We start from the raw sequence: 17,428 nt of genomic DNA, 5'->3' as shown, positions 1-17,428 counted from the left end.
GGACTTGGCCAGATCCACACACGTTTTTGTGAGGGTTGACACTGTAAGGCGTTCGCTACAGCAGCCTTACCAAGGACCTTATGAAGTTTTGAATAGGACTGATAAATTTTTTACTTTGCGTATCAATAATGAATCTAAGTGTATTTCTATTGATCGTTTAAAACCTGCATTTTTGTTTAATTCTCTCGAATGCAAAGAATCTAATGTTTGCAAATCATCTATATGTAATGCCCCAGCCTCGCCGCAGGGCTTCGTCACGAGGTCCGGACGGAAAGTCCGTTTTGTAACACCTTATCAAGCTTAACGTCCTTCGGACTCGTGGGGGAGTACTGTGGCGATGCTGTCGGCAAGAGTGTGTAGGTGTTGGTTTCGAATAGCATAAATCTGCCAACACCTCGTTATGTGTGCGCGCCTTTTCTTGGCCTCTCTTCCGCTGTTTGGGAGAGAAGGCTTTGGTTTCTTGCAGAGTAGAGATGTCTTTTGACTGTGTGTCCGTGTATTATTATTTCGTATATATGTGTTAACGTGCCGTGTGTTTCTTCTAATTAATAAACCGTATATTTAACCGTATCTAGAATTGAACAGTCTTAGTGGAGTCAAATAAAATTTAACTATGGATAAATAGCTACTTCAATTTAAATGTCATTATCACCTCCGGCAACTACATATGGTGTCCACATATGTATACATTTTTTTATAATTGCGAATTCATACTGAAATATAACAAGCTGGACTGATTTGCGCCAGTATTTTTTGGCCGGCGAATGCAAGGAAAATATAGTTGCAATCTAAATATAGTTGAAAATAAATGCCGAAAAGTAATAATGGAAAGCATAGAAAGTTGTTACAATAAATGTATATTATAAACTTATGTGGAAAATATTTGTGTAAAAGAGGAAGATTTTCTTATGATTGTCAGCGTTTCCAGAGGTGTCGCATATAAATGTTTTATGAATGTTTCAATTTGATGCAAGATTATAAACCCCAAGCCAAGGGGCACTACTACTACTACTAAACCCTGCATTCGCCTCATCCATATTCTTCTGCGGCACTTCTAACGAATTGGTACAAGTTGTAATGTGTATGTTTAGTGAACCTTCCGTGAAGTTGGCTTTTGTGTAATGCTCGTTATGTGTAGTGCTGCCATCTGCAATTAACTTTATAAACTATGAGTTTTTTCTCAACTCATAATGGTTGAAGTGTAATGAATGAATAATTATACCGTTGTGTAGGCCTGTTGCTCTCAAAGCCAAGGAGCACTAAATTTCTGCTCGTGAAATGTTAAGTATCTCATAGTTATCAACCGGTTATTGTTTTCAGAAACCCCGATGTGATTATAATAAGCGGTATGCACTGTGCTAAGTAATTAACAAATGAAGAGATGAACTTACATTGAGAGCTGTTACCGTGTATTCTTTGACCATCTCCAAACATTGAATGTAATTTCCTTAGGCTGGAGGATGTTTTGAAATCAGTTCGTGGAAAAGTAGAAAAACGAGAAGCCGCGTGTTTTAGAAAAAAAGTTATCTAATGCATGAGTTGTGAATGGCAATTGTAAGTGCATCACCACCATAATAATAGAAATTGATTTACACAGTGGATCCCATTTGCAACGTTTTCGAAAAACCATCGCGAGTAAAAGCCGTAAGTGGAAAAACGACTTGAACGGGAAATGAGTATTAGTAAGAGTTGTAAACCAGGAAAATGAGTCACGTTAATATCGAGTAAACGCGGGAACGTTGTAAACGGGATCCACTTTAACGGTGCCGCAAAGAGTATCATTCGGAGAAATTAAATCATAAATATTTGATAGGTTTCAAGATGCATTTTTTCCATTACAGCTAATGCAAATATGATAAGTGCTGACACTAGTGCCACTGATATCGATCACATGTTTACGTGGGAAACACTCATTTGAAATACATCGACAGCATTTTGGAAATTTTCAGTATACGCATATTGATTCCCTTATCTCCTATAACACAGCATTCTTAATGGATTGACCGTTAATTGAACACATTTTTTGTTCGAAAATCGGCTCTACGATAGATAGAAAGATAAATGGAAACGATTTGATAATACAACTTCCATTACACAAATATTTAATAGCGTTTCTCTAACATGAACATTTGTCTCGTTTAGCTGAGTAGACACGAGAGCACAGACGCAATTTAGACGCAGCAATTTCGATCGCGTTCAAACAACCGGCGGAAAACTAAAAAACAATACAGAAACACATCTCATGTAAGTGGGAAGTCAATTAATTGGTATGTAATTAAGTAACTTATTGACTAGAAGTCTAGTATACTCCTAGTAACTCCAATAACTACTACAGTAGTATAAATAACATAACTTTATGTATATTCGAATGGCTACAAAATCAAACTTTTTAATCCACTTCCACATTGTATAACACGAGAAATATCTATTTGTTAGTTATGTGAGTGTTTTTAGTTGAATAAAGTATGGAGAGGGGAGACCTCTCTCTTGGAACGTTATCTTTCAAACTCTTTTTCCAAGTAAAATTTTACCGTAAAATTTCACCAAATTCATTTTTAGTATCTGCATACTGATGGAAGATCGGGGGAAATTTAAATTGCCTTTCTGTTCCAACTATGAGATATGAATTTAAGAGAGGGCTAAAATATGTTATGAAAGTATAACGTATAAAATTTTTCCTTGGAACATATACTTAGCGATACTAAGATAAGACAAACATAATTTTTTTTATGGGCAGTGTATTACATAGTATTAATTATTGTTAATTATTTTCTTTTCTTTTATGATATATTCTTTTATATTGCGTTGCTGTATTTTGATTATATTTGACATTCATATTTTTTATGGGCATCCTTTTTTCAGCCATCTCGTTGGGCAATTCTTTGTGGTTGTATTTGTATATTTTTATAGAATGTTGTACCTCAAAACAGGTTTGCAAAAATACAAATACAGTCGGTCCTGCTTAAACGGATAAAACCCTGTGTTGATCCGAAATTTCTTCCATAGAGACAATTTCGAGTGCTTAATCAAATAAGTTTAACAACCTTGAACCCTGCACCTTTATTCGTTCATCGGAGTGCCGCAAATAAGACTATAACAGCTCATACCCCTCCAACATCGTTCTGCCAAAAAAATGCAGTAGTGCATTGAAGCCATAGTTGGTATAAGAGAATGGGGATGTGATGACGATTTATCATGATTTTTAACAAGTTTTTCTCCCTTTATCGAATGATACGATTCAAGCGACAACTGAGTGCACATCAACCACTATACATGAAATATTTTTATGGAAATAAATATTATTTTTTCCGTAAATCGTATAAATATTATTTTTACACGATGGCAAATATGTTGCCAAGTCAAGATTTGGGAAAAACCTAGACAAAAGACTGGGTACTGTCTTCGAAAATATCGACGCTATCTTCGGTGCGTGCATTTAATTATTTCAATTTTGATCTTTGCTGAGCCTATAGAGGAATCGAACATCAAATTTATTCATTTTTACACATACAGAAAGATTCAAAGTTAATTTTTGTAAAACATACACATTTACCATCCAGTGGCCATGATGCCTGTACGGATGATTGAAAACTTACATGATAATCAATTAATAAAATAAAGTAAAAAGATACAAAGTGAACAAAAACATTAAAAGAAGACACACACACAACATAAACAAGACAGAAATATGAATGTCAAATAAAAAACGTAATAATAAAAAGAAACAAATAAAAACATATACACACAAACAACACAAAAAAGACAAGGTTCTTAATGTGCGACGAGAAAAGTAAAAAAAAAAGTAAATTGGAAATATATGGAAACAAAATTAAAAATTACTCGCACATACATATGCAACACAAACAAGAGCAAATTTTCTTGAACTGAAAGTAATATACACATAATTAAAGTGGCAAAGCTATAGTGGATAAATATTATTGTGCTCCGCCTAATGGTCAAAGTGAGAGTGAAACACTGCGTTTGTGGGCAAATTCTGTATTTCTAGGGTAAAAAAAAAATTATACAATTGACCAATAAAGAATTAATTAGAGAATAATACCTGTGATGCAATAAGTGCATCTGTAAGAGAACTGTAAGTGGATTTGTGCGCCCCGTTTCGGAAGCCACTGCGAATCAATTTTGGATCGCGACCGATAGCTCAAACGCTCCGGGCTATAAGTGGATTTGTACGACCCATCTCGGAAGTCCCTGTGGCCCATAGAGTATGAATCCCTGCACTAATCTAAGGAATGTGTGAAGGTTATGCAGTGAAAGCACAACAAGCATTTCCATCTTTACTTCAGAAAATGCAAGACAGATGGCAGCATGAACACGAAACAAGAGCAACTCTACGACATAAATACGTTAGGGCCCCCACATTCACTTAGAACGCACATTCCGCCATGTGCCGATTCGTTAGAAATTTCGAAGAGAAATGTGTACGAGGCACATGTACGGTTAAGTAGTAGTAGTAGTGAAAGGACAACAAGTATTAATTAAAAGTGCAATTAACAATTACAGTATCGCGGCCGTCTAGGATGCGATGGAAGACAAGTTTGAACGACAGCCACAGTTTTTATTCGTGTTCGGGATTCGACGCTGTATCAAACTTAACGGGATGGCTGTTTCTAAATGTCGCGAGTGATTTCATTCAACCTTATGTGACCGTTGAACGTTATACAGAGCACCGAACTCAAAAGAGCCCTATTCTCCTTCACCTTGGAGTGACATAATATTACATTGGTATAAAATATGGCATAAATGATAATAATAATTATGGCAATGTTTAAATGCAATTAGTTATTAGTTATTTATATGGACTTATTAAAATATGCCATCATACTTAGATTCGCTACGCATCGTCAAAGAAAATGCGGGAAATTGCGATCTAAATACGGAATATGACTAAATTTTTCAAAAAAATTTAATTAATTAGCTTATAAATACAATTTCTAATAACTCCTAAAATCACTGAAGGGTGGAGAAATAAAGGCCTGTTACAAAAATTATATACATTTCCCCTAACAAGCTTGATGCGACCACCGATAGATGACGCTTTCATTTCGAACCCAACTCAATGTGAGTAAATTGCGATATATCTACAAATCACAGTAAACACAAGTTTCACGAAAAAAAAAATATTCAAATGATCAGATGGCCATAGCGGTAAACTGAGATCTTAAATAGGGAAAAGTACGGAACATAACCAATTGTCATAAGAATATTGCCGGAAGTAGGTACAATCACTAATTTTTATTAAAATTGCGGAAAATGCGTGAAATATTAATATTTTATGTATTTTTTGAAATAATTATCATAATATAATTCACATACAGTTTTTTGTAAACGCTGAGAATTCACGACTTCAGTAAATTTACAAATTGAAATAAAAGCATCGTTAAAAAAACGGAACAATGTATAAAGAATTTATAACAACCAAAGTTAAAAGAATGTCCCGTAATACGGGACACAAGTGCTCCGCAAAATTGTTTCAGGCATTTTACTGTTCCCTGGGTTCAGAAAGGTTGGGAAACGCTGTGTTAGAGAGCGAGAGGAAATAATAAAAGTGAAAAAACAAAAAAAAATACGGTAGCTACTATGTACAGCACATATCCAAGCAAAATTTGTCGACGGCGCACCCTGACATACCTACCGGAATTTGCTTTCCTATTTTCAGTTGTCAGAAAATCTTGACAGCTGAGTAAAAGGCATAATTCTCGTATTGTGCTGGTCCAAAATATGAAAACATATGAATTGATCATGAAGAAGTCTGTCGTTGACGCTCGCTGCAAAAAAAAACACGTTCGTTCAAGTGAGTAGATGTACTGTAATTTATAAATTTGAATCAAATTTGAATGAAATTTCGTGTCGTTCTTGATTCCAACATTACGTGAAAAATGCATTATAACGTTTGATAGCATTTCAATACTTTCAGTGGAAAATTCTCCGAGATAAAATTTAATCTTGTTAATCCTGTGAAAACCGTATTGAATTCATTAGTTTTATGAATGGGGAAATCCCCTCAATACCCAGGTTCTCGGCTTATTTTTATTTCATGGATCCTTTGTATCAGTAAGGTTAAGTACACAGACCTTCCCCCGAGCTAATAGACTAATAGAATAAAGGACGCAGACCCGAAAATAATATTCAATATATAGCAATGCAAAAAACAATGAGTTGTTTTCTCATCGAAGCTCACAGATTGCTTGAAGTCACAAGAAGGAAACCTAAAGGATCCGTGGCATAGACTAAAGATATACTATATATATTATATATATTATTATTACTCTGTGATCCGTGGACCACGGGTGAAGAACCCTTGGGCTCTACGAGTTATCACGTGGAAATAGCCCGTCCGACTCGACCTTGAAGGGTGAAACACCCTCCGGTTTTTGTCACAGTGGCTGTATAGTAATATAATTAAATGAATCTGAAATACAGTCGCTGTTTACTGAAAAAAAAAAGCTTTACTCAACATAGGCCAAGTTTTTGAATGAGCCACTCGCTATGCAAAAGAAAAAGTTTTGGACAAGCCATGATAAAAAAAAAAAATCGATTTTAGGATTACAATGGAACCTCTCATCACTGACACTTCCCGTTAGCGGACACCTTCCAGTAACGGGCACTTTCGAAGCATTCGGATTTAGTACAGGGCTGTCACCATGTATTAACAGGCACTCTCCGTTTGTGGTCAAAAATTTTGGTCCCATCTTTATCAGATCCTGAGATGTTCCAAATGTAGTTCTGAGACATGGTTTTTTGTCTGACGAACCGATTGGAATGCATTAAAATTTTCATAATGTGTCGAGAAAACTTTAGTCGAAGCTGCCCTTACCCTACGTATAATACTTACTCCGACTCTTAGGCCGGTTTTACACTATAAAAGTTTGATAAAATCCCTTGTATAAAACTCAAAAAATTCAACCAATAAAGTTCATAGGTTACATTCGAGCAAATGAAACTGATAATCTTATTGGTGGCATTTTACAAGTTTTATAAAATTACTTTTATCAAACTTTTATAGTGTAATCCCGGCCTTACTCCGACTTACGTCATCCCACATTTAAGTCGTCTCGTCCTATAAGAAATATTTTTCCAGTTAGACGCACTTTGAGAAGAGCCTAGAAGTTTCCGATGACGTGTCACGGCTGAAAGCTTTTGGTGTTGTGTCGTCGGGTTCTTTTGGAAAATTTTGACATTTTCTTTCGAAAGCTTTTGATTGCGGTTATTAAAAAAGCTTTTGACGTCGTGTTATAACCTCGAATTACGTCGTCAGACTTGGAAAGTTTTAGTGACGTAACTCGGGGTATCACTGCATAGTGCTACTTTATTCCATTTTTGTGCTGCCCATGTATTGAATGCGAGTATTTCCCTTTTAGAGTGAATATCATCACTCTCGTGAATATGATTACATGAGGAAAACGCTTAAATTAAGCAATTATTCAGTGCCATAATAACAAATAATTACTTTATTTTTCAAATATACAATGTATCGTGCTTTTATTTTTGAGTATTTTATTTTTCATTTTGTTATAACTGAATTTTTCAGAAACTTTGAAACTCTGAATCGGTAGAAATAAGTACGAGGACTGAAAATCTTGGTTCTCGGATGGAGAAAAATCAAGATCAATTCACATCAAAGGTTAGCATTTGTAACATTACTGAAAGATTCTCAGTTTTGTTTGATATTAAAAGAAAAGAAACTTAAAAAACAATAAAATAAACAACACATGATAACAAGAAAAGCACTGGTGCACAACCTACGGCTGTGAGTCGAATGCGGCCCGCTTTGAAGTTCCACCTGGCCCGCAAATGGTGTTTCGGTAGAAAAGTATCAATACACAAAACACGATAGAATAGGCTGACCATGTATCCTTTATAAAAATACGGGACATTGAAATTCATACGGGTTACCTCCTATAAAATCGTCAAATAAAAGTGAAGTTCAATTCATTCAAGAATTTGACAATTGTAGTCAAGAAATTTTCGAAAGCAAGCAAAGTTGCCAATTCAGCCAGAAAAAATTTCAAAAACAAGTAAGGTTGTCAAATTCAGCCAAGAAATTTTCAAATGCAAGTAAAGTTGCCAATTACATCCAAATATTTATCAAAGGTAAGTAAATAGGCAAAGTTGCAAATCACAGCCAAAAAATTTTCAAAGGCAATAATTTATGAGTCATGAATTTTAATTTCAAAAATTCTAGTGAGTCTCGTTGAAAATAAAGACATTTTATTCAAAAGTTGGAAATGACCAATTAAATGCCCCGTAAAATACAGGTCACCCAACATATGAGGGGTTGAGAATCAAAAAGGTTCACAAAGCCGGGATTACACTATGAAAGATCTTTTTATAAACCTTGAAAAATACAACCAATAAGCGTACCGGTTACATTCTTATTCTTATTGTTTGTTTTTTCAAGTTTTCTAAAAGATATTTTATCAAGCTTTTATAGTTTGATCCCGGGGTGAGTCACTCAAGTGAAATTCTCTCATAACAAAGCGTTTTATCTTGAAAGCTCTCAAAAAGTAAGTTTTCCTTGAAATGTTTTTTTGCTTATAATGCATTCCAGATTCTAAATCGTCTTACAAGCAAAAATAATTCAAGGAAAAACTTTTTTGGGAGATATCATTAAAGAACGCTTTGTTATGAAAAGCGGTGCTCCACTGATTTATATCACTTTGTTTCTCACTCCTCTCTATAATAAGTTTTTGTCCCGCGAGCGGCAGATTTACAGCATATCTGGCCCGCGAACTGAAAAGGTTGTGCCCCCATTCCGAAAATAATAAGCAAAAAGGAACGGTCTTACCAGACCCATAGGTGAAGGCGATCCCCCTAATGAAAAAATTGTATTATTGGCGTATGTGAGGTTAATGGCATTCAACCCCCCCCCCCATCTCCCACTTCCCATGAATATATCTCCATTATTCGTCCCCCACCCCGTTAGAGTATCATGTATCCGTTAATGACCAGACGTCCTGGTTTATACAGTATGGCCTCTGTCTTGACCAATTCTTTTGACAGTACTGTAATTAGTCATCAGGACCAGAGACGTATTTACAGGGTGGCTGAGCGGGCTATAGCCCATGGCGCTAAATTCGGAGGGTCGGAAAATTTGAGGTCAAGAAAATCAGAATAAAATGGGAAAAGGGCGGTCAAATAGTCTTTGTGTGGAGAACAGGCGAAAAGGTCAGTCAACGGCCAAAAGAGTGACCTAGAGCAGCGGTTCTCAACCTTTCATTGAGGAGCCTTTTTTAAAAAACAATTTTTATGGCGCGGAACCCTGTATGCCTCTTTTTTTAAATAAAATTTACTGATTTTTTTTCCCGGCGGCCGTGGAGCCCTTGGGAAGTGCACACGGAGCTCCAAGGGCTCCGCGGAGCACCGACTGAGAACCGCTGACCTAGATAGTGTGCAAGCATGTCGTCAACCAGAGTGTGGAGGCATGTGAGTGACCAAGCCAAAAGAGTAACGAGTCGTAGAGAGTGTGCAAGCATGGGAACAACCACAAGAGTGACCTAGAAAGAGTGCAAGCATCTGAGCGACTATAGAGTGGAAGCACGAGAGTGACACAAAGAGCGAGGTGCCAGGTTAGTGAATGACCAAAAGAGTGACCTAGAGAGTGTGAAAGTATGTGAATTACCGAAAACAGTGACTTAGAGACAGCAGCATATTTACGGGGGTGGGGGGTTAAACGGGCTATAGCACAGGGCAGCCAATTTAAGGAATAAGTAGTCTAGAAAATTAAGTTATATATTACCCATAATTCTGCCCCTGATCGGGACTATACCTTAAGGGGGACACAAGTGGGAGAGGGGGTGAAGAGGGGGGGATTGACCTCACCCCCCGTTCAGTAAAACAATTGTATTATTAGCATAGGTGAGAGGGTGGAGTTGGACATCTCCTTCCCCCCCCCCGTTCATTATGCACACCCTCAATGATTCTCCCACCTGTTCGAGGAGTCTGTGAGTGTGACCCAGCAGAATAATTTTGATGAACCTTGCTTAAAACGTCGATTAAAATCAACGGCCTCGGTTTTAACAACAAATTTTTTATCACTTTTGTTTGCGTGTCATTGACGTTTTACAAGACCGTTTTATATAATGGTTTTTAAAGACCGGGCACATTATTTTCTGGGAAATACGGTAGCTGATCACGTTTGTAGAATGTTCTTCTCCCCGCATGTGATCAGCGCTACCGTGTTTTCTCAAAAATAACAACCGTTCCTCTATTAATTTTATATAAAACGTTATAAAAACGCAAACAAAAAGTTTGACAAAAAATTTATCGTTATATCCGAGAAGTGAGTGATTTTCATCGACGTTACAAAGTTTATTTACATTATTTTCTATGCGGAATCAGGCCAGATCGCGAATTATTGACGTTATAGCCTAAGTGTCGTTACAAACGAGGTCGTTATAACGTTGTTTGACTGCACTTTCATGCAAATTTATTGAAGACATGTTTCTGTTTGCAGCCAGAAGGAGCTGGAAGTCCTTTGAGAGTCCAAGCTGAACTGATGAACGACATCGATTCGAAAATACGCGAGATCGATTCCTATTTACGCCGACTTGTCGATAAACCGACTGACCTCGAAGGTAAATAAATGAACATGCGGTTAATGAATTTTAGTGTATTTTAGCTGAATATTACGACTAAGAGAATTTATTTTTGTTCCTCCATTCAATTTTGGTGGTCTATATCGCAATGTCTTTAGTCCATTCAGTGTAGGGCAAAATTTTAAGCACAGCACTAATTTTGAGTTTAATTCTTTTAATATGAATTGTAAGGCTTTATATATTTTGTATAACCTTTTCAAACTCGAGCAAAAAATTACAATAAAAACATGAATTTTTTTCAGCAAACCTTTATTTTTTCTTCACATTTTATCGAAAATACAGGATCCACACAACTGTGAGGGTCTGGGATTTAAGCTTGTGAAACGTGATTATATAACAACATTATATGATGTTGATAAAAGTTTCAGTCTTCGCTCTGACGTAAATATACGTCTCGTGTTTGGCATTCCGTCCTCACCCTTCCCTTGCAGCCTTATCTGTCCACATCTTCCAGCAAATTTGATGGAATCAAATATAATAGGCCAATACACAGCCGAAATTCGCCCTTTTCCGACAGTCTGATTATGATCTTTCTCCCAGATTACTCTGGGATATTTTATACAGCCCATCCAGCACCTCATACAGATAAAAGGCCTCTCAAGTCTGGGCTCGACCAGAATCTCCTAGAAATAGAAGGGCTCCGCACTCAGCTTGTGACGTCAGTAAGTAGTCCATTTTCCCTCAGAATATTCAGGGAAAAAAATTCCTTGCTCGCGCCAGTATCATCGTTGTGAGGAAAAGAAATGATCGGGCTCAGAATTGGCGATTTCTGTGCCCCACATCCAATCACCATGCGACATTTGTGAGCCAATAAGGAAGATTCTACGCCAAAATAAGAAGAAACGAAATAGGATGCTGCGTTTCAAAATGTGGCAAACATGCAAGATAGTCTGAATGACGTTTATGGCAAACACTTCAGAGGCCTTCTATCTCTAGGAGGTGCTGGCCCATCACAATGTGAATTCTAAACGTTGTTTTTTTTTTAATTCTATCTGCATTATTTAATCATCTATCCAGTACACGTTTTGTTTTTCGAACCTAATGTTATCCATCTGTAACTACGAGGAATATGTGAACTGTTATCAATTTTATGGTTCCAAAAGTATTTATTAATTAATCTCTAGGCTGCGGAAATAGTCGGAAAAAAGCTGCTCTCAAAACGGCTGCGTCAAAGAAGATTAATTTTTTAGGTGCTTTGTTTGAAAGATAGATGGCACTTAAACTCATATGTTACAAGTACAGGGGTACCTCGTTTAACGAACATAGTGCGCTGTGGAATCTCGTTCATTAACCGAAAACTTCGTAAGCCGAGGTGTTCGTTAGCCAAGGTATCATTCTGTACTGAAACCTATCTAAGACGGACACTTTATGAGACGGAGGCATGTCTTCCACGGAATCAAAAAATAGTCCCCTCATTGATTAATGCATTTGTGTGCGTGTGCGTGCGTGCATGCACTTTTATAAAATGGAAACCTGTCTAAAATGGAAAATTATTTTAGTCTCTTGACGTTCCGTTTCATACAGGTTTCATTATTAAATATAATCGAAAAAAACGGTGTGATACAAGGAATCTGAGTTCGAACCAATACCTTCTAAAGCAGGTGTTGAGCATTTATGAGCCACGTTTACATGTGTAAGATTGGGGGTCGCTTTGGTGATTATTAACTGCATGGCAACGTTTTTTCCTCATGGGGAAAAATAGGGAGGGACGAAGATCCGTCAATAGAGTCCTATCTTTGTTGCGGAAAAATTGTGTGTGACTTCGACCTCCTCTCCCATTATCTCCTTTGTGCCGCAAAAACTACTGTAAGCTCCTTCGTCAGGTATCTTAAACCAACCACTTCCGTTCAACCCACGTAACCAGTGACGACTTCTGGAAAGAGGAGGGAAACGGGTTGTAGTGAAAATTCCTGTTCATATGGGTAACTCTTCCCAGGATATTTTATTGCACATGTAAGTAACGTCGAAGTATTCCCGAAGGATGGATGTGTCCGTGATATTTTTAGCATTAAATTTGACAGATTATTATTAATGGATACTTAATTATCTCAAATGGGCCATAAGAAACAAGTGTTTAAAATTAGTAGTTGAATGAAATTTGGTTGATAAGGGACATTTTGAAAATCAGTTTGTGAAGAAAAACATATACGGGGAAAATCACTAATGGAGATGTTATTTCACGTGGACAACCGTGATTTTTTTAATTATTAAAATCGCAGTGTAAAAATAACTAACAAACAGACTTTTCTGCGGTTGGTTGAAAAATATTTTTCGCAAATTTCGCTACTTTTTTGTGCAATAAAATACATTTCGTCATTTTCATGATTTCAACACGTCGTCCCGTATCCCCTTAACTCCTTGAGGTTAAAAAATGTATATGTATAGTGAGAGAAAAAAGAAACGTTCTCCCTCCCCTACCTCGCTTTTGTGCTTCAGGGTCCTAAAGGGATGGGGACCCTGCATCGAATAAATAACCCAAAACGTAATGTTGACGAAACTTATGACTTATCGCAGGAGTCTTCGACCCTTTTACTCTGGTATTGTCTTAAGACTTTGTTTTAGAAAGATTTAACCGGTCCCAAGTGGTTAAAACTATAAGGCACCTAAACATGAAACAAAATACAAAAACTATAGTGTTCCAAGTTAGGGTACCCTCGCCTAATTTATTTTTTTCAGGTACTCAATTTATACACATAAAATTTTCAAATTACCCGTGCACAGAATTACGTTTCAAATTATCCAGGCCTATATACAGCCTTCAGAATGTTTTTTTTTTTCAAACTTTTCCGTTTCGTATTGAAGGGTTGAGTTTTCAGTGCAATGTTTAAAATTGTCCCAAATATGGGCGTTTGACTGTACGAGAAATAACCAAATTATCTTTGAATCATACTTGATGCTGACTAGAAAGTTATCGTTACCTAATGATTTGTAATACAGTAAAATCCCTCTCAACGGTCACCCCCTGTTGAAAATATCCTGGCAGGCTATACAAATAATGTATTTCAAACAGATGCTTAACGGTTACCCCGTTTTACGGTGAAATAAAAATATCCCGGCAAGAAACCTGTCAAATAATTTATTTCTAACTCCCTTCTTAACAGTCACGGACAAAATTTTCAAAATTCGTTCTATCGGAGTAAAACCCCTGTACGCTGATACCGATAGTTAAAATTTTTGTTCGAATTATGCTCACTAGATGGCAGCAAATGTTCTAATATTTCGTCCAATACTTTTCAATGAAATTTTGTCTTGAAATTTGTTAATACGTCTTTCAACTCTGATGTCAGTTTGCTGGTTGCGCTAGTATGTTTCACATGATTTCAAGCTGTTTAATATGGCCAGGTCTAGTGATTGTCATTCTCTATCACTAAAAGAATAAATTCCGAAGAGAAAGAATTGATATCACCGAAAACGGTGAAAAACCTAAAATGGGAGTTGCAAAGAAATTCAGTGTCGTGAGGACACAAATATAACCCATTTTGAAGCAAATGAAACATTAGTAAGAGGAATGGCTGAAAGAAAGAAACGGAAATTAAACAAGGCAAAATATTTTTCCGAAACACAAGGACTTGCCGTAGATTCAGTTGTGTGCGTTTGGTTTTGTTTCTGCAGAAGCAAACGATTTACCAGTTTTTTGACCCGATTGTACTAGAAAAAGCTCGAGAAGCTGCAGAAGGGCTCAAGTTCATAAACTTCAAACCGTTAAACGGTTGGTTGGATCGTTTTTGTGTGCGTCACAAAATTGTATTTAAGAAATTGTGCGTTGAATCCGCTGATGTGTCAGTGATGAAGTGTGCGAAGAATGGAGTAAAAAATTGCCAAAAAAATTAACGAGGGATATTCAGTGAATGTTTCATGCCATGGGTGGCCAATAGCTGTCCGCGGTCCGTGTTTAAAGGAGAATTTCGGAATGCTCAGCACAAAACCCATCAAACATCCATTGATCAGTTTTTCCCCAAAAGATGTCATTTCAGTATGCAAAGTTTGTTCAATATTTCTTTTATAATTTTAAATGTGCATCTGTGCAATATTTACTATATACTTTCATGTCTTTAAATTAATCTTATGTTGTCAGAATTTCGTTAATTTGCACAAAGAGTCATTTCAGTTATTGTTAATACGGTATTTTCAACAGGAACCCCCTCGGCGGTCACCCCTGTTTTACGGACAAATTTTTTTTCCCACGGGTGTCCGCAAAACAGGGGTTTTACTGTACTAGAGTGCTATCCTATTCGTAATGTTTTCCCCTTTCTTCTCTCGTAGATTTCGAGAAATGGATGATCGAAAACGCTGAAAGATTCCGTGATGAAATCAGAGAAAAATAACTGTTGATCATCCAAACGTTTTGGGCAGCGATTGCGCTATTAAATTACTTTTCATGTACAATGTCCGTGCCAAAGTTATTAGATCTGCTAAATTTTATTTTCATTACAATTTACCGTTCTTCGTTCAATCAATTCGACATTTTTCATTCGGGAACATAACAAAGAGATTGTCCTATTGGCGTTAAGAAATTTTTTCAAATAGATAGAAAAAAACATTGAGTCTCGTCGATGCAATTCAAAAAGTGTCCGTTAGTGGAGGTGTCCGCTAACGGGAGTGATGGCTATGGGAGGTTCCACTGTAGAATAATACATTGTGTTTCTTATTTTAACCTTCCTTACCTTCCTTAGCCAGGTAAAAACCTCTGGCGTCAACGGGTGGCATAGAAATTTCCAATTTATCTGACTTGACCGGCTCCAATTGTATATATATATAATCAAAAGGTAACATTTTTTTAAACCAAACATTTCCAAAATTTGAATGTCCTTCCTTAAATGGTGATTAAGAAACATAATATTTAAATATTGTTATAGCACTCCCGTATGCTACCTGTTGGGTTATTTTTCATTCAGCAGACCATTCCAGACAAGAAAACAAAAATGTTTACTACTTCTATTGTAAATTTAGTAATTATTGAAATGTTCCCTTTTGAAAATAAGCTCCTTACATTTGTTCGTGATTTGAATTGGAGTATCCAGATTCGAAAACTGAGAAAGCTGAACTTCTGTGATCGCTTTTCCCATTTTTCAAAACAATGGCGCTACTATTCTGGCAATTAAAAAACCGGCCATGACAATAATTTTTCCAAACGAAAAGAGAACCTTGGATGTGTGTGATGTCATTCTCCGCTATTCATATGGACGTTTTTAACAACTGACAGAAGGGAAGGTGAATTTTAGAAAGAGAGAAAATTCAACTGTCCCTGCAGGGAATCGAACCCGTTCTTCTCAGTTTTCGGGTGAGCGCCCTACGACGGTTCCGTTTAGTGTACACGAGTAACTAAGTAACGATTGAGATATTCGTTGCCTTTGTAGTCCAGTGGTCTAGGACGCTCCCCGGAAAGTGACAGGACGTGGGTTCAATTCCCCGTAGGGGCAGTGGAATTTTCTCTTTCCTGAAATCCATCTTCGCTTCAGCCAGTTATTAAGAATCTTAATAGAAGAGAACCGCAAGAACAGAAAAAAAAGTTCTAGGAATTTCGACAGCTATTGGTCAATGAAAAAAAAGCCACAAAAACACTTAAGTCAATGAAGTACATAGTCAATATGTATGTTTCAAAGCGAGGAAAAAAAATTGTTTTCAATTTTTCTAAGAAAAAAAATTCGAAAACCTAAAGAGAAGACAAAAGGGTGAATTTTTCCCAAAACGTAGGTGGACGCCCGAAATGACGTAAAAAAGGAGGACACGTACTCCTAAAGGAGGGCGTCGGGTAACCCTTGTCTGGATACCATCTTCTAATTCTGAATACCGCCGTGGAAAGTTTCAATTTTTCTTGCTTTGACTGATACGTTAAAGACCCCTGGTATAAACGAACGTTAACTAATGAGCCAGATCAAACCACAATTTTTCCATTATAAATCATATACGAAAATAATCTAGAAGTACAAAACAGTATCAATCTCTATATCGGCTAATAAGATAATAATTGTTCCATTTTGATGCTAATAATCGTCATATCAGTGTTCTTCCACACATTCAGCATTGCAGACACCGAGTAAAAAAACAACAATTAGTTGATTATGTAAATGAATTATGAAATTATTTTGCTCATCAATGGGATGGATGCAAACTTTTCAGCTAGAAAAGACATTCCCGCATGTACCAATTCGTTAGAGGTTCCGCAGAGGAATATGGACGAGGTGCATGTGTGGTTTAGTAGTAGTAGTAGCTAGAAAAGACACTAAACTGATAATACGGACTGAAATAGCGCCACTGCACAAATCAATAATCCTTCATATTTGCAAACACACGAATAAAAGTTCTTCGGTAATATTCGAATGTTGTAGGAGCTACGAATGTCTTAAGAAGTGTTAATGTGAAGAAAAAAAACCCAATTTGGATACTCTCACATTTAAGTTCAATTAATTGCGGCCATGCACATGTGTAATGAATAATGCGTCGTCTGAAAAATACAAATTTCAGCAGTTTCTGAGAGACCTACACAAAAACTAAGCACATGTTTAGAAAGAGCAGAAAAAACTCTACAGGGTGTCACCACTTTCGTAAGAATATTTGAATTTAATGAAGAGCTATAAGCGCTGAGACATAGGCACGTGCAAAATCGAATTGTCGCTAAAATCTAATAAAATGTATACTTCGACAATGCATTTTCGGAGAAGGAAAATAAAGTATAAAATGGAAGGAAGGAAAAAAAACGAAAGGAAAGCAGTATAATAGATAAGTTGATAAGAGAGTTTGTACGCAGTTTTTTATTTTCACTCTCCTCTACCTGTTCTCTTTCGCTCTTATATGTGTATAGCAGAAAGATA

This window comes from Pholcus phalangioides, unplaced genomic scaffold (genome assembly GCF_987345545.1).
Source record: "Pholcus phalangioides strain wild (caught in Gottingen) unplaced genomic scaffold, Ppha-v1.0 ptg000021l_1, whole genome shotgun sequence".
NCBI classification, from domain to species: domain Eukaryota; kingdom Metazoa; phylum Arthropoda; class Arachnida; order Araneae; family Pholcidae; genus Pholcus; species Pholcus phalangioides.
This window is presented reverse-complemented; position numbering follows the sequence as displayed.